The 17217-nt window shown below is 40.7% G+C and overlaps 1 non-coding gene across 1 annotated transcript; it reads right to left on the minus strand.

Annotated features, from left to right (window-relative positions):
• Positions 1-6844: 6844 nt before the first annotated feature.
• Positions 6845-7002, minus strand: LOC125099350 (U1 spliceosomal RNA). The gene has a single exon (XR_007127127.1). It is a non-coding gene; the product is annotated as a U1 spliceosomal RNA (small nuclear RNA).
• Between the last annotated feature and the right edge of the window lie 10215 nt (positions 7003-17217).

The raw sequence follows: 17217 nt of genomic DNA on the forward strand, positions 1-17217 counted from the left end.
AGTATGTTCTTATAATTGTCTGTATTTCTTTGGTGTTGGTTGTGATCTCCCCTCTTTCATTCATGATTTTATTTATTTGGGTCCTTTCTCTTTTCTTTTTGATAAGTCTGGCCAGGGGTTTATCAATCTTATTAATTCTTTCAAAGAACCAGCTCCTAGTTTCGTTGATTTGTTCTATTGTTGTTTTGGTTTCTATTTCATTGATTTCTGCTCTGATCTTTATGATTTCTCTTCTCCTGCTGGGTTTAGGCTTTCTTTCTTGTTCTTTCTCCAGCTCCTTTAGGTGTAGGGTTAGGTTGTGTACCTGAGACCTTACTTGTTTCTTGAGAAAGGCTTGTACTGCTATATATTTTCCTCTCAGGACTGCCTTTGTTGTGTCCCACAGATTCTGAACCATTGTGTTTTCATTATCATTTGTTTCCATAAATTTTTTCAATTCTTCTTTAATTTCCTGTTTGACCCATTCATTCTTTAGAAGGATGCTGTTTAGTCTCCATGTATTTGGGTTCTTTCCAAATTTCCTCTTGCGATTGAGTTCTAGCTTTAGAGCATTGTGGTCTGAAAATATGCAGGGAATGATCCCAATCTTTTGATACCGGTTGAGACTTGATTTAGGACCAAGAATGTGATCTATTCTGGAGAATGTTCCATGTGCACTAGAGAAGAATGTGTATTCTGTTGCTTTGGGAGGAAATGTTCTGAATATATCTGTGATGTCCATCTGGTCCAGTGTGTCATTTAAGGCCTTGATTTCCTTGTTGATCTTTTGCTTGGATGATCTGTCCATTTCAGTGAGGGGAGTGTTAAAATCCCCTACTATTATTGTATTCTTGTCGATGTGTTTCTTTGATTTTGTTATTAATTGGTTTATATAGTTGGCTGCTCCCACGTTAGGGGCATAGATATTTAAAATTGTTAGATCTTCTTGTTGGACAGTTCCTTTGAGTATGATATAGTGTCCTTCCTCATCTCTTATTATAGACTTTGGCTTAAAATCTAATTGATCTGATATAAGGATTGCCACTCCTGCTTTCTTTTGATGTCCATTAGCATGGTAAATTCTTTTCCACCCCCTCACTTTAAACCTGGAGGTGTCTTCGGGTTTAAGATGAGTTTCTTGTAGGCAACATATAGATGGGTTTTGTTTTTTGATCCATTCTGATACCCTGTGTCTTTTGATTGGGGCATTTAGCCCATTAACATTCAGGGTAAGTATTGAGAGATATGAATTTAGTGCCATTGTATTGCCTGTAAGGTGACTGTTATTGTACATTGTCTCTGTTTCTTTCTGATCTACTACTTTTAGGGGTCTCTCTTTGCTTAGAGGACCCCTTTCAATATTTCCTGTAGAGCTGGTTTGGTATTTGCAAATTCTTTCAGTTTTTGTTTGTCCTGGAAGCTTTTAATCTCTCCTTCTATTTTCAATGATAGCCTAGCTGGATATAGTATTCTTGGCTGCATGTTTTTCTCATTTACGACTCTGAATATATCATGCCAGCTCTTTCTGGCCTGCCAGGTCTCTGTGGATAAGTCTGCTGCCAATCTAATATTTTTACCATTGTACATTACAGACTTCTTTTCCCGGGCTGCTTTCAGGATCTTTTCTTTGTCACTAAGACTTGTAAATTTTACTATTAGGTGACGGGGTGTGGACCTATTCTTATTGATTTTGAGGGGGGTTCTCTGAACCTCCTGGATTTTGATGCTTGTTCCCTTTGCCATATTGGGGAAATTCTCTCCAACAATTCTCTCCAATATACCTTCTGCTCCCCTCTCTGTTTCCTCTTCTTCTGGAATCCCAATTATTCTAATGTTGTTTCGTCTTATGGTGTCACTTATCTCTCTAATTCTCCCCTCGTTGTCCAGTAGCTGTTTGTCCGTCTTTTGCTCAGCTTCTTTATTCTCTGTCATTTGGTCTTCTATATCGCTAATTCTTTCTTCTGCCTCATTTATCCTATCAGTGAGAGCCTCCATTTTTGATTGCACCTCATTAATAGTTTTTTTGATTTCAACTTGGTTAGATTTTAGTTCTTTTATTTCTCCAGAAAGGGCTTTTATATCTCCCGAGAGTGTTTCTCTAATATCTTCCATGCCTTTTTCGAGCCCGGCTAGAACCTTGAGAATCATCATTCTGAACTCTAGATCTGACATATTTCTAATGTCTGTATTGATTAGGTCCCTAGCCTTTGGTACTGCCTCTTGTTCTTTTTTTTGTTGTGAATTTTTCTGCCTTGTCATTTTTTCCAGATAAGAGTTTATGAAGGAGCAAGTAAAATACTAAAAGGGTGGCAACAACCCCAGGAAAATATGCTTTAGCCAAATCAGAAGAGATCCCAAATCGTGAGGGGGGAAAAAGGGGATAAAAATGGGTTCAAAAAGAAAAAAAAAAAAGAAACTATTTAAAAAAAGAAAGCTGATAAAGAAAAATTATAAAAAGAGGAAAAATATATATATATATTAGTTAAACTATTTAAAAAAACGTTAAAAAAGAAAACGGTAAAAGTTCAAAAAAATTTAGCAGAAGAAGAGAAAACGAAAAAAAATTGAAAAAGAAAAAAAAAATTTAAATTAACTGCAAGGCTAAAAAATCATGGGGAGAAAGCCATGAGTTCCGTGTTTGCTTTCTTCTCCTCTGGAATTCTGCCGCTCTCCTTGGTATTGAAACAGCACTCTTCGGTAGGTGAACTTGGTCCTGGGTGGGTTTCCCGTTGATCTTCTGGGGGAGGGGCCTGTTGTAGTGATTCTCAAGCGTCTTTGCCCCAGGCAGAGTTGCAACGCCCTTACCCGGGGCCACGCTGAGTAGCTGAGTAATCCGCTCGGGTTTGCTTTCGGGAGCTTTTGTTCCCTGAGTGCTTTCCGTAGAGTTCTGGAAGACGGGAATGAAGATGGCGGCCTCCCGGTCTCCAGCCTGAGGAGCCGATAGTCCGGGGCCCCACTCCTCAGTGCGCCCTCAGAGAACAGCGCCCAATGACTCCCGCCACCCTGGCCTCCGGCCGCGCTCCAAGCTGACTGAGCCTGCGACTGGTCCAAGGCAACCCCGAGCTGCGAGTCACTCCTCGGCTCTGTCTCTGCAGCCGGCTTCCCCGTTCTAATACCAGTAAGCTCTGCGACACTCAGACAACCCCGATCCTTCTGCGACCCTGCGGGACCTGAGGCCGCGCTGTCCTCGCCTGGGCTTCACCCCAGTTAAGCCTCTGGAGTGATGTCCCTCAGCGGAACAGACTTTTAAAAGTCCTGATTTTGCTCCGTTGCTCCGTCGCTCGCCGGGAGCCGGCCCCTCCCCCCGCGGTCTATCTTCCCGTCGCTTTGGATTCACTTTTCCGCCAGTGCTACCTCAGATAGTGGTTGATTTTCTGTTTCTAGAATTGCTGTTCTTCTTCTCTTCAATCTCCCGTTGGATTTGTAGGTGTTTGCAATCTTTAGATAAGCTATTTAGCTGATCTCCCGCTACCCGAAGTAGTCTCAGCCTGCTACTTCTCCGCCATCTTGACTCCTCCTCTATAATATGTATATATTTTATATAATACATGTATATAATGTATATATGTATATGTATATATAGCATATATATGTATATGCATATGCATTTATATATGTATAATATATTGTGTATGTGTGTATATATATATATATATATACACACTCACACACATACATACACACTATTACTAGCCATTGGTGACATTTGCAAAACATGGATGGATCTAAGGGTATTATGCTCAGTGAAAGCAAATATAGTATGTGTTCACTTACCACGGAATCTAAAAAAAAAACAAAACAAACAAAACCAAACAGAAATAGACTTATAGGAAACAAGCTGTTGGTTACCAGAAGGGGAAGTGGATAGAGGGTGGGTGAAACGGATGAGGGGGATATAGAGATACAAACTTCTAGTTATAAAATAAAAAGGCCATGGGGATGTAATGCACACATATGGAATATGTCAATATAATTGTACTAACTTTGTACAGTTATAGATGGTAAATAGACTTACCCTAAGAATCATCTTGCAATGTATAAAACTATCAGATCACTGGCACCTGGGTAGCTCAGTTGATTGTCTGCCTTCAGCTCATGTCATGATCACCAAATCCGGGGATTGAGCCCCAAGTTGAGCTCCCTGCTCAACTGGGAGCCTGCGTCTCTCACTCCCTCTTCTCCCCCCTCTGCTCCTCCCTACTCATGCTCTCTCTCTGTTCACTCTCTTAAATAAAATCTTTAAAAAAAACCTTTCAAATTACTTTGATGTACACCTCAATTTCAAAATATGATGTCAATTATAATTTTTTTAATTTAAATTTTAGTTCGCATACAGTGTAATATTGGTTTCTGGAGTAGAATTCAGTGATTCTTCACTTATATACCACACCCAGCACTCATCACAACAAGCGCCCTCTTTAATACCCATCACCCATCTAGCCCATCCCCCACCCACATCCATCTATCAATTCTCAGTTTGTTCTCTATAATTAAGAGTCTCTTATGGTTTGTTTCCCCTCTCTCTTTTTTCCCCTTTCCCATATGTGTTTCTATTTTCTTTCCTAAATTCCACATATGAGTGAGAGCACGATATTTGTCTTTCTTTGACTGACTTATTTTACTTACTATAATACACTCTAGCTCCATCTACATTGTTGTAAATAGCAAGATTTCATTCTTTCTGATAGCTGAATAATATTCCATTATGTGTGTGTGTATGTGTTTGTATCTTCTTTATCCGAGTATCAGTCAAAGGACATTTGGGCTTTCTCCATAGTTTGGCTATTGTTGATAATGCTGCTATAAACATTGTGGTGCATGTGGCCCTTCAAATCTGTACTTTTTTTATTCTTTGGGTAAATACTTAGTAGTACAATTGCTGGATCCTAGGGTAGTTCTATTTTTAACTTTTTGAAGATCTACGATAGTGTTCTCCAGAGTGACTACTCCAGTTTACATTCCCACCAACAGCGCAAGAGGGTTCCCCTTTTTTCTGCAACTCACCAACATCTATTGTTCCCTGTGTTGTACATTTTAGCCATTCTGACAGGCGTAAGGTACTCATCATGGTTTTGATCTGTATTTCCCTGATAATGAGTGATGTGGAACATCTTTTCATCTGTCTGTTAGCCACCTGGATGTCCTCTTGGAAAAGTGTCTATTCACATTTTCTCTCCATTTCTTAAAATTTTGAGTTTTTGGGTGTTGGATTTGATAAGTTCTTTATAGATTTTGGATACTAAACCTTTATCAGATATGCCCTTTGCAAATATCTTCTCCCATTCTGTAGGCAGCCTTCTAGTTTTGTTGATTTTTTTTCCTTCATTGTGCAGAAGATTTTTACCTTGATGTAGTCCCAATGGTTCATTTATGCTTTTGTTTCCCTTGCTTCCAGTGACATGTCTAGTAAGAAGTTGCTATAGCTGAGGTCAAAGAGGTTTCTGACTGTGTTCTCCTCTAGGATTTTGATGGTTTCTTGTTTCACACTTAGGTTCTTCATCCATTTTTATTTTACTTTTGAGCATGGTATAAGAAAGTGGTCCAGTTTCATACTTCTGCATGTTGCTGTCCAGTTTTCACAACACCATTTATTGGAGAGACTTTTTTCCATTGGGTATTCTTTTCTGCTTTGTCAAAGGTTAGTTGACCATATGGTTGTGGGTCTGCTGAATGTTTTGAATTGATGGAATACAGTATAATAAAAACTTAATTGTCACTTCTCTGGTGATTCTTACATCTGTGTCAGCTCTGGGTCATTTTCAGATGATTCATCTGTCTTCTCATGAGGGGTTATGTCCCCTGCTTCATGGCATACCTCAAACTCTTGGATGGAATGCCAGATGGTGTGAATGTTACCTTGTTTGTTGCTAGATACTTCTGTTTTCTATAATTTTGAGCTTTGTTCAAAGGTGTATTCAAGTTACCTGGAAACAGTTTGATCATTTCTGGTGTTGCTTTAACGATTTGTTCAATGGTCCAGAATAGTGCTCCTTGGAGGGTTAATGAGTTTCCAGAACTGTGGCAAGACCTCTCTGAGTACTCCACATTATGCCTTGGGAATTAGGAGTGTTCCTTTGTCTCAGTCTATCTGTTGGGCACAGGCTCTATTCCCAGAGCTGTGTGAGAACCAGTCCCTGTTCAAAGGATTGTCTACTGATTTGCTATCTTTGCTTCCCATGGAGGCCCTGAGCAGGACCCTGCTACAGTGGGGGAGGGCCCCTTCCACAGCTCTCACTAGTTGACTTTCTGCAGCTCTGTCCTTGCCCATACACTGTCCTATGGACTCTCAGCTCAGTGTCCTCAACTCCACAAGGTCTACTGGGCTAATCTTCAATTTCACCTCCCCTGGGCCTTGTCTGGAAACTCTCTGGTAGCAGTACCTTGGAGCAACTATAGAACTCTGCTCACTTGTGTGTTTCCATGTTTCCAGGTTGGCTGTCTTCTTTGCCTGATACCGAGTATCTGGAAATCTGCATTTCCTAGATCTTGTGTGGTTTTGTTGCTGTTTTGTTTTGTTGTTCAGGCAAGAAATTAAACCAGTTCTTGTGAGTCCACATTGGTGTGACTCCGTTAAGTGAAAATCAAAGTTGGAAAGTGTCAATATAGATTCTGAAAAGAGACTTTTACAGAGCCACAGCACCGGTGAAAGCATGAAGTCAGAAACCCCTTCAGAGTCCAAGCTTTGTCTGAGATTTTGTGGAGTGTTTGAGGGGTAACACCTAGCCCTCTTACCTCTGTCCTCAGTGGGAAGAGAGAAACAGAAAGCAACTTTACCAACGCACTGACCAGCTAAGCACTAAAAAGAGAAAGGAACATAAATTCTGACTGTCTCAAGGACCTTACTATACTGCTTCTAAGAAGTTTCCAAAAAGCATAAATGCACTTCCCCTCTTCAACAAATTATGCAACCAAGTTTCCCATAGTTGGAGAAATTGCCAAGGTCAGCACAACAGGAGTGCAATGGATAAGCCTCACTCTGAAGAAGGCACTTTCACAATCAAGACATTTCGCACCCCCCAATATGACTTGCTCTGCCTCCACCCCATCAGAGCCTCAAATACCTTCCACCATACAAACATAGTCACTAGGCTGCTACACCCCAAAACCCTTTACACCCCGTCCTGTCTCAAGTGTCCTAACCCTCTACACAAGTCTTCCTAATACAATGGAAGCAACAGCTATGCTATTTCCACAGCCCTGGGAATTCTACCATCCTGAAAGGCACCAAAACATTGCCTGATTTACATCAGACAGGACCCGCCCAAGAAGTCAAGGGCCTCGCCTCACTCCCTCACCAACCCCCAGTCGGGTAACCCTGCCCCCAAGCTCCCCTCCCACCTTGGATTTCTGATGCTCCTCCTCTTCCCTCCTCAGCCCTCCACCTGCTTGGGCTTCCTTCCTCCCGCTCCCAGTCTTCTCCATCTTCTCCCCTCCCCCCTGATTTGGTTACCACTCCTCCTCCCTCTCCCTGCAGCTCTAGGGCAGACACCTCCACACCTTTGCGCACACACACTCAGCTGTCAGCACAGGGAAGGCTGCGCCAGCCTGAGAGAATGTGAGGGACAATTTTCCACCAGCCAGGGAAGTGCAGATATATCTCTCCTCTCTTTCACTCTCTCCGGTCAGAACCTGGTTTGCAGAAGACAGAGTGCGATGGCTGCACCTGAGGAATTCAGCCTCCAAGCCAGTCCTCCCACAACCTACCCCACAGGCCTGGACAACCCCGGGGTGTGACCAAAGTCAGTAACCTCTGGGCAATGGTGCTGACCCCTGTAAACCAAATCCCACACGCTGAAAACATCCAGGTGCCTGTTTTTTCATAAGGTTTCCTAAGGCAAGGCTGCTTCGCCCTCTCGTGGCCGCCCGGGGAGGTGCACTGGGATCCCTGTGTTGAGAGGCAAGGGCAGGTTCAAAGGAAACCATCCTTTCTACTTACTCAGACCCAGCTCAGAGTTCACAGCGGGGGAGGAGGGGTGTTAGTGGGGTCCCAGGCACTCCACTCTCTCACCACCTTCCCTCCCTCCACAACTGGGCACTTCCTCTTGGATGAGATTTCTGCAAAGTCCACCTTTTGAGGGAAAAAAGAGTCTGGAAAACAAAGCAAAGCAACTACTCTGAAGAGACTAGTACTTGGGCAAATTTATGGTCATTGATGGAGCCCTCTAGGGTTCTGATTTGCCTTTGTCTTGATTGCGCCTTGAGATCGTGGTTTACCTTTACTAAACTGTTGAAATAGAAAAGATTTAGAGAGGCAATTGACATCAGTTTTCACCTGAGTGAATAGTGTAAGCAGAATAATGCCCCATCCCTAGAAGTTTCCTCCATTCTAATGTATGGAACCTGCGACTATGTTACATCACACAACAAAAGGGACTCTGCATAGATGTTTATGTTAAAGACCTTGAGAAGGGGAGATCACCCCAGATTACCCAGGCAACTCCCTGGAATTACATGCAGACCTTAAAACTGGAAGAGGCAGAAAGGGAGGTCAGAATGATGTTGTATGAGGAGGACTCTACCTACTTATGTTAGGGCTGAAGATGGAGAAAAGGACGATGAGCTAAGGAATGTCCAGGGACTGTAGGAACTTGAAAAGGCAAAGAAACAGATCGTCCCCTAGAGCTTTAAGAAGGGAGGCAGCCCAGCTGACACCTTGATTTTAGTTCCATGAAATCCTTTTTGGATTCTTAATAAATGTGTGTTCTTTAAAAAAAAAAAAATTTTTCGGGATGCCTGAGTGGCTCAGTGGGTTAAACATCTGCCTTCAACTGGCACAAAAACAGACACATAGATTAATGGACCAGAATAGAGAGCCCAGAAATGGACCATCAACTCTATGGTCAACTAATCTTTGACAAAGCAGGAAAGAATGTCTAAAGGAAAAAAGACAGTCTCTTCAACCAATAGTGCTGGAAAAATTGGACAGCCACATGCAGAAGAATGAAACTGGACCATTTCTTTACACCACACACAAAAATACACTCAGATTGGATGAAGACCTCCATGTGAGCCAGGAATCCATCAAAATACTTGAGAAGAACAAAGGCAACAACCTCTTTGACCTCAGCCACAGCAACTTCTTCCTAGAAATATTGCCAAAGGCAAGGGAAGCAAAAGCAAAAATGAACTATTGGTACTTCATCAAGATTAAAAGCTTTTATATAGCAAAAGAAACAGTCAACAAAACCAAAAGACAACTGACAGAATGGGAAAAGATATTTGCAAATGACATATCAGATAAATGGCTAGTATCCAAAATCTATAAAGAACTTACCAAACTCAAAACCCAAAGAACAAATAATTCTATCAAGAAATCAGCAGAAGACATGAACAGACATTTCTGCAAAGAAGACATCCAAGTGGCCAAAAAAACACATGAAACAGTGCTCCACATCACTTGGCATCAAGGAAACACAAATCAAAATCACAGTGAGATACCACCTCACACCAGTCAGAATGACTAAAATTAACAAGTCAGGAAATGACAGGTGTTGTCAAGGATACGAAGAAAGATGAACCCTCCTACACTGTTGGTGGGAATGCAAGCAGGTGCAGCCACTCTGGAAAACAGCATGAAAGTTCCTCAAAAAGTTGAAAATAGAGCTACCCTATGACCCAGGAATCACACTCCTGGGTATTTACCCTAAAGATACAAACGTAGTGATCTGAAGGGGCATGTGCACCCAAATGTTTATAGCAGCAATGTCCACAATAGCCAAACTATGGAAAAAGCCTAGATCTCCATCAACAGATGAATGGATAAAGAAGATGTGGTATATATACAGTGGGATACTATGCAGCCATTAAAAATGAAATCGTGCCATTTGCAATGACATGTATGGAACTACAGGGTATTATGCTGAGTGAAATAAATCAATCATAGAAAAACAATTATCATATGATCTTTCTGATTTGAAGAATTTGAAAGGCAGGGCAGGGGTTTGTGGGAAGAAGGGGGGTAAAAATAAAACAAGATGGGAATGGGGAGGGAGAGAAAGCATAAGAGACTCTTAATCTCAGGAAACAAACTGAAGGTTGCTGGAAGGAGGGGAGGGATAGGGTGACTGGCTGATGGACATTGGGGAGGGTATGTGCTATGGTGAGTGCTGTGAATAAAAATTAAAAAAACAAAACAAAAAATCTGCCTTCAGCTCAGGTCATTCATGATCTCGGGGTCCTACGATTGAGCCCTGAATCTGAATCTGGCTCCCTGATCAGCGGGGAGACTACTTCTCTCTTGCCTGTCCCCCCCCATTTGTGCTCCCCCCTCTCTCTCTATCAAATAAATAAAATATTTAAAAAATCATTTTAATTCCAGTCAGTTGGCATACAGTATAATATTAGATTCTGCTGTAAAATATGGTGATTCAACACTTCCATGTAATACCCTGAGCTCATCACAACTTCACTCCTTAATCCCCACCACCTATTTAAGCCATCCCCCTCTCTTCTGGTAACCATCAGTATGTTCTCTATATTTAGGGATCTATTTCTTGATTTATTTCTTGATTTCTTGATTTCTTTCTTTCCTTCCTTCTTTCCTTCCTTTCCATTTACTCCCTTTTTTTCCCCTTAATGACATCCCTTTCTTAATTTAAATTCAACGAGCCAACATATACTACATCATTAGTTTTGACATAATGTTTGAAGATTCATCAGTTGCACATAACACCCAGTGTTCATCACATCACGTATCCTCCTTAATGCCCATCACCCAGTTACCCTGTCATCCACCTCCCTCCCTTCTGCAACCCTCAGTTTGTTTCCTGGAATCCAGCCTCTCTCATGATTTGTCTCCCTCTCTGATTTCTTCCCATTGAGTTTTCCCTCCCTCCCCTTATGGTCCTCCACACTATTCCTTATATTCCACATATGAGTAAAGCCATATAATAATTGTCTTTCTCTGCTTGACTTATTTCACTTGGTGTAATCCCCTCCAGTTCCATCCTTGTCAATGCAAATTGTTTTATCCTAACTCAGTTATCCTTCCTGATAACTGAGTAATATTCCATTATATATATGAGTCACATCTTCTTTATCCATTCCTTTGTTGAAGAGCATCTCAGCTCCTTCCACAGTTTGGCTATTGTGGACATAGCTGCTCTGAACATTGGAGTGCAGGTGCCCTTTCTTTTCACCACATCTTTATCTTTGGGAGTAAATACCCAGTAGTGCAATTACTGGACTATAGTGTAGATCTTATTTTATTCTGTTTTCCAGAGTGGCTGTACCAGCTTGCATTTCCCCCAGCAGTGTAAGAGGGTTCCCCATTCCTCACAATGTCACCAAACTTATTGTTCCCTGTCTGGTTAATTTTGGCCACTGTAACTGGTGTAAAGTAGTATCTCATTGTGGTTTTGATTTGTTATTCCCTGATGGCAATTGATGTAGAGCATTTTTCCATGTGTCTGTTGGCCATTTGTATGTCTTCTTTGGTGAAGTGTCTGTTCATGTCTTCTGGCCATTTCATGACTGGATTATTTGTTGTTGTTTTTTTTTTGGTGTTGAGTTTGAGAAGTTCTTTACAGATCTTAGATACCAGCCCTTTATCTGTTAAATCATTTGCAAATATCTTCTCTCATTCCATAGGTTGCCTTACAGTTTTGTTGACTGTTTCCTTTGCTGTGCAGAAGATTTTATCGTGATGAAGTCCCAGTAGTTCATTTTTGCTTTTGCTTCCCTTGTCTTTGGGGATGTGGCTAGCAAGATGTTGCTGTGGCCAAGGTTGAAGAGATTTCTGCCTGTGTTCTCCTCTAGGATTTTGATGGGTTCCTGTCTCACAATGAGGTCTTTCATCCTCTTTGTGTATGGTGAAGAGAATGGTCCAGTTTCCTTCTTCTTCATGTGGCTAATTTTCCCAGCACCATTTATTGAAGAGACTGTCCTTTCTCCATTGGATATACTTTCCTGCTTTGTTGAAGATTAGTTGACCCTAGAGCTGGGGGTCTATTTCTGGGTTCTCTGTCCTGTTCCATTGACTTATATGTCAGTTTTTGTGTCAGTATCATGTTGTCTTGATGATCACAGCTTTGTAATATAGTTTGAAGTCAGGCACTGTGATGCCCTCAGCTTTGGTTTTCTTTTTCAACATTGGCCTGGCAATTTGGGGTCTTTTCTAGTTCCATACACATTTTAGGATTGTTTGTTCCAGCTGTGAGGGAAATGTCGGTGGTATTTTGATAGGGATTGCATTAAAAATGTAGATTGCTCTAGGCAGCATAGACATTTTCACAATGTTGATTCTTCCAATCCAAGAGCATGGAATGTTTTTCCATCTTTGTGTCTTCCTCAATTTCTTTCATAAGTGTTCTGTAGTTCCTAGAGCACAGATCCTTTACCTCTTTGGTTGGGTTAAATAATTGGTATGCCAAAATGGCACATTTTGGGGTGGTCAGCCCTTGGCCCCTACAATGAATTGGGGCAACTTTCTGTTTCTGGACAGTAGTTCTGGAGGTTGCCCCTGGAAAAAAAAAAAAAAAAAGGTGTGAAATGGCTGAGGAACTCAGCCATGTGTAATGTTAAAACAGACAACTGAGCTAACAGAGGCTCCAGTCCTATCTTTAGGCTTCCTCCTGCACACCCAGGACCAAGAGTGGGGCTATCTCTGCCCATATCACTTTCTCCATTGTTGTCCTGCTGTTGGCACACAAGGAAGTTTGCCTCTTCTCAGTTGTTTATTCTGTAATGAACAGTGACACCAGTACACGGTGGATCTCCCCAGGCCCTGACTGTACACTATTGCCTGTGGGACCTTGGGCAAAAGCTCATGGCAGACTGGGGATACCAGAGCTGGGTTCTATCTCTAGTTCTGCTAGACTTGCTAGGTGGGCTTTAGCAATCATTCATTACCTTGTCCAGGCCATCATTTTCTTATCCGCTAAGCGAGAAGACTGTATTGGCTGGCCTTTAGTCATTTCTAGCATTGACTTCAGGTGACACAGGCCTCATAGCTCTCAGGGCCTTGTTCTTGCCCCATTCGAGGCACCCCCAGCAAAGGAAGTCAGGCTTACTCTCCCCACAGGGCAGATGATGCCTAGGGCCCCAGCCCCTTCCTGGCCATACAACCTGCTGCCTCTTCCTTCATACCTCCCTTCATTCTCATTGCCTTCCCTCCCTTCTCCTCAGCCCTTGGGCCAGGATTCCCAGATGCTTGGAGTTTTGTTTTTGTTTTTGTTTTTGTTTTTGTTTTTGTTTTTGAAGTAAGCTCCATTCCCAGTGCAGAGCCCAATGTGGGGCTTGGACTCACGATCCTGAGATTGAGACCTGAGCTGAAATCAAAAGTTAGATGGTTAATGGACCAAGCCACTCAGGCATCCCCTCCAACTTTTTAAAGATTTTATTTTAAAGTAATCTCTACACCCAACATAGGGCTGAATCTTACAACCCTGAGATCCAGAGTCATAGGTTCTACTGACTGAGCCAGCCAGGTACCCCTCTTCCAGGGAGGTTTCTGGATCTAGACTCCTGACCACAAGCTTCCTAACACCCCTGCCCCTCCACTGCTCATTCTGTGTGTCTGGTACATTAGGAAGGCCGTAGGCAATGTCAGACCACTGTTCTGGGCCTTTGGACCAGTCCACACCAAGCTTGACCACCCTACCAATATCTGAGACAGCCTGCTCCCAGCAATCTGGCACCCACACCACACTTCCACAGTGAGGTCTCTCCTGTAAGCAGCTCCTTAGATCCCCACCTGCAGCACTCCCAAGTGAGAACATTCTCCCCAACCCTTTCTACCTGCTGTCTTCACTCAAACCCTCATGACTTCTTGGAAACTTCACCTTCTAAACAGAAAAATCCATTGTTACCTCTTGTGTTTCCTGGCTTCTGCTTTTCCAACCACTCCTCTCCTATCTCTTGCAGAACCTAATGTTTGTCCTCATTATGCCCTGAGGTTCCAGATCCTTCTAGAAATTCCTAACAAGTATCTCAGTATCTCCCTGTTGGCTTCCCTCTGCCTGTAAGAAATTCCTTTGATGTATTCAGTCCTTTTCAGAAAATATAGGGCTTTCACACACATCACCTTGGTGGCAGTCTAATTACTGGCCTTTGGGACTGGTTCCCTCACTAGATTATTAACTCCTCTAGACCTGGGGTTTTCATGTTTACTTAGCCCTGGATGATAAGATTTGCTTTTGAAACATCTGATAAACATTTGAAGAAAAGTAGGTGCCTGTCTTGGTTTTGATGGAACCCATGCTTAGAGGATTACTTCCTGTAATTAAGAAGTTGTGCAGTGTGGGAGAGTGCAGAGAAGGAAACAAAGTGGGAGGTGTGGTGCACGGCAAGCTGGGAAGACTCCGGAGAGCAGGCTGCTCCCTTGTGGCCTTACAGCTGCAGGACAGCCTATGGCATTCTTTGGATCCCAATTCTCAGACTTTTGCTCTCAAGACCCTTTTACACCTGAAAAATTATTGAAGAAACCAAAGAAATCTTGTTTATGTGGGTTATATGTGTTAATATTTACAATATCAGAAAATTTAAAGTTTAAAATACTAATTCACTTGGGTATTAGTAAACCCGTCTTATACTGGCACATTTTTTAAATGAAAAATACTTATATTTTTAAAAATGCTGAAGGAGGGAAGATGGTGGAAGAGTAGGGGACTCTCATTTCATCTGGTCCCTTGAATTAAGCTAGATATCTATCAAATCATTCTGAACACCTGTGAATTCAACCTGAGATCTAAGAAAAGAATTGTTGCAATTCTACAAATAGAAAATCGACCAATTTTTGCAAGAGGTGCAAAAAGCCTTCAGGGAAGAAAAGCCACATAGAAAAACCAGAAGCAGTTTACATTGAGCCCACCCCCTGACTAGGCACTGTGCAGACAAAGACCCCTGAATCAGTGCAACAGGCCGCTCCCCCAGAAGACAGCAGGAACATCAGTCAAATACCAAGTTTATGGATCACTCCGAACTGAAAAACTCCCACATTAGCAGAAAATAGTATATAGAATTCAAGTTTTTTTCTCATAAGTCCTTAGTCTTTCAGTTCAAAATATTCTTTTCCTTTTTCCCTTTTCAACTAGTTTTTCATTTTATCAACTATCCGTTTTTTCTTTAAGACTTTTTTTTAAAAGATTTTATTTATTTACTTGAGGTAGAGAGAGAGAGTGGGCACATGGGAGACAGCAGCAGAAGCACGTTCCCTGCTGAGCAGGGTGCCTAATGTAGGGTTCAATCCCAGGACCCTTGGATCATGACCTGAGCCAGAAGGCAGACACTTAACTGGCTGAGCCACCCAGGCACCCCTCAATTCTTTTTTTAAAGTCTTTTTTAATTTTAATTTTTACACTTACATTTTATAGATATATTCTTCATTTTTTGCTTCCTTTCACTGTTTATATATATGTATATATATATAATATATATATACGCATATGCTTTCTTTCCTTACAATTTTGGGATTTAGTGTCTTTTTTTTCTCAAAATAAGGTTTATTTTCCACATTGTTGCATACTTATTATATTTTATTCGCAAATAAGCTAAATTTTCTACTTAAATGAAAATGTGATCAAATGATACCTATGTTTCTCCTTTTACAAAACTGCAGCATTCACAGAATCCTAACTTGGTTGTCCAAATAAAGGCCAAAAGCAAATTTTATCCAACTACAGGGAAAACTCCTCCTACTTATTTTTCAGAGAGTAGAAACAAATATAAGGAGAAAATACTGAATCCATCAGGCACTACATTCACAATAGTTTTAGACCCAGGGGCTTGTGAATGTGATCTATACATAAACTTTCAGATCCAGAATAACAATAATTAACAGGTTTATCTGTAAACTTTTAGGTGGATTAAAAACTAGCATTAAAATATTTTATTGTCTGTTTGAAATTCAGAACTGAAATTCAAATGTTACTCTTAAGACATGGGAAACTTACCAATTTTTATACTTGGGTAGATGAGAGAATCAATGGGGAACAAGTTAATTCAAAATTATAGCTTTGTACATTGAGACAAATTTGCAAGTGCTATGTCCTATAGACATTTTTCAGTTGCATCAAATATTGTCAGACCAATATTGATTTGCTGCTTCATAGAAGCATTGAGCATTTCCCCCAACTGTGAAATATTTTTCCAGACCATCAAACACCAAACTAGATGCAGTAAACTGAATTACAGTCATCCAAACAAAGATAAGAATATCTTATCTTATCCAAAATAAGATAAGAATATTAGTTGATATATTGGTTCTTCGATGTCTGTTGTTTCAAACAAAATATCAAATATTTCATACAGTAGAATTAAAACTTGCTTGCAGTAATACCTAAACACTTCTGAGGGGAACAACAGTTTGTTTTTCTGAGACAAAAAAATTGTATAAACCAAATGAGTAATACAAACTGTTCACATAACCCCAAATTTGGTTACCCATAAAACATATTGTATTTTCAGCATTCTATTAGCTTATATTTGTATAATACTTGAAATTATCAAACCAATTTTTGAGAAATAATATTTCAATTCCAATTCTAAAATGGTATGTCAGTCTATTTAAATCATCAAGCTCTAATTAACAAAAGGCCGTATTTTGCTCTATAATCAATGCTCTATAATCAAGTTTTACAAATTATCTTTTTTCACTAATGATGAAATATCATGAAAACTTCAGAATGATCTATTTTCAAATATACTGTTATACATTACAATCTGTAGGTCTGAAAAGTGAAATATACTTTAAAAAGAAATATTAAAATTATTATTATCTTCCTTATATCCTCACAAGCAGTTTTTTCCTTTCCCTTTTGGAGTCAAACTTAAGATTTGGGAAACTTAACATTAAATGGGTAAAATGTGGCCATAACAATTTTGTGGACAATAAAGCATAATAATGATGGTTCTGAAATTCACCAGTTAGGTGAATTTCACCTAAAATTAGGATCTATGGCTATAAGGTTTACCTGTGAGAAGGATATAACATCAAATGGCACTTCAGCAGTGCAACCTACATAAATCAGTACCACTCAAATCTTGTCATTCATGGATTCTCCTTAAGAGCTCATCTGACCAACTTCAAAGACACAATTCCAGTGACAGTGTTCTGCCTGATGTTGCTCCCTTGTGCATCACTTCCAAATTCATTTAGCATATTCCCTCTGTTACAAGTCACTTTTTCTAAAAATATTTGCAACACCACTAGTTTTCATATGTCTTATAATTTGGATATAATTTTCATTCAGAAAACTGTTACTAAATCACAACAGTGATAGAAACAGCACTTGTGTCCAC

This window comes from Lutra lutra, chromosome 4 (assembly GCF_902655055.1).
Source record: "Lutra lutra chromosome 4, mLutLut1.2, whole genome shotgun sequence".
Lineage (NCBI taxonomy): Eukaryota > Metazoa > Chordata > Mammalia > Carnivora > Mustelidae > Lutra > Lutra lutra.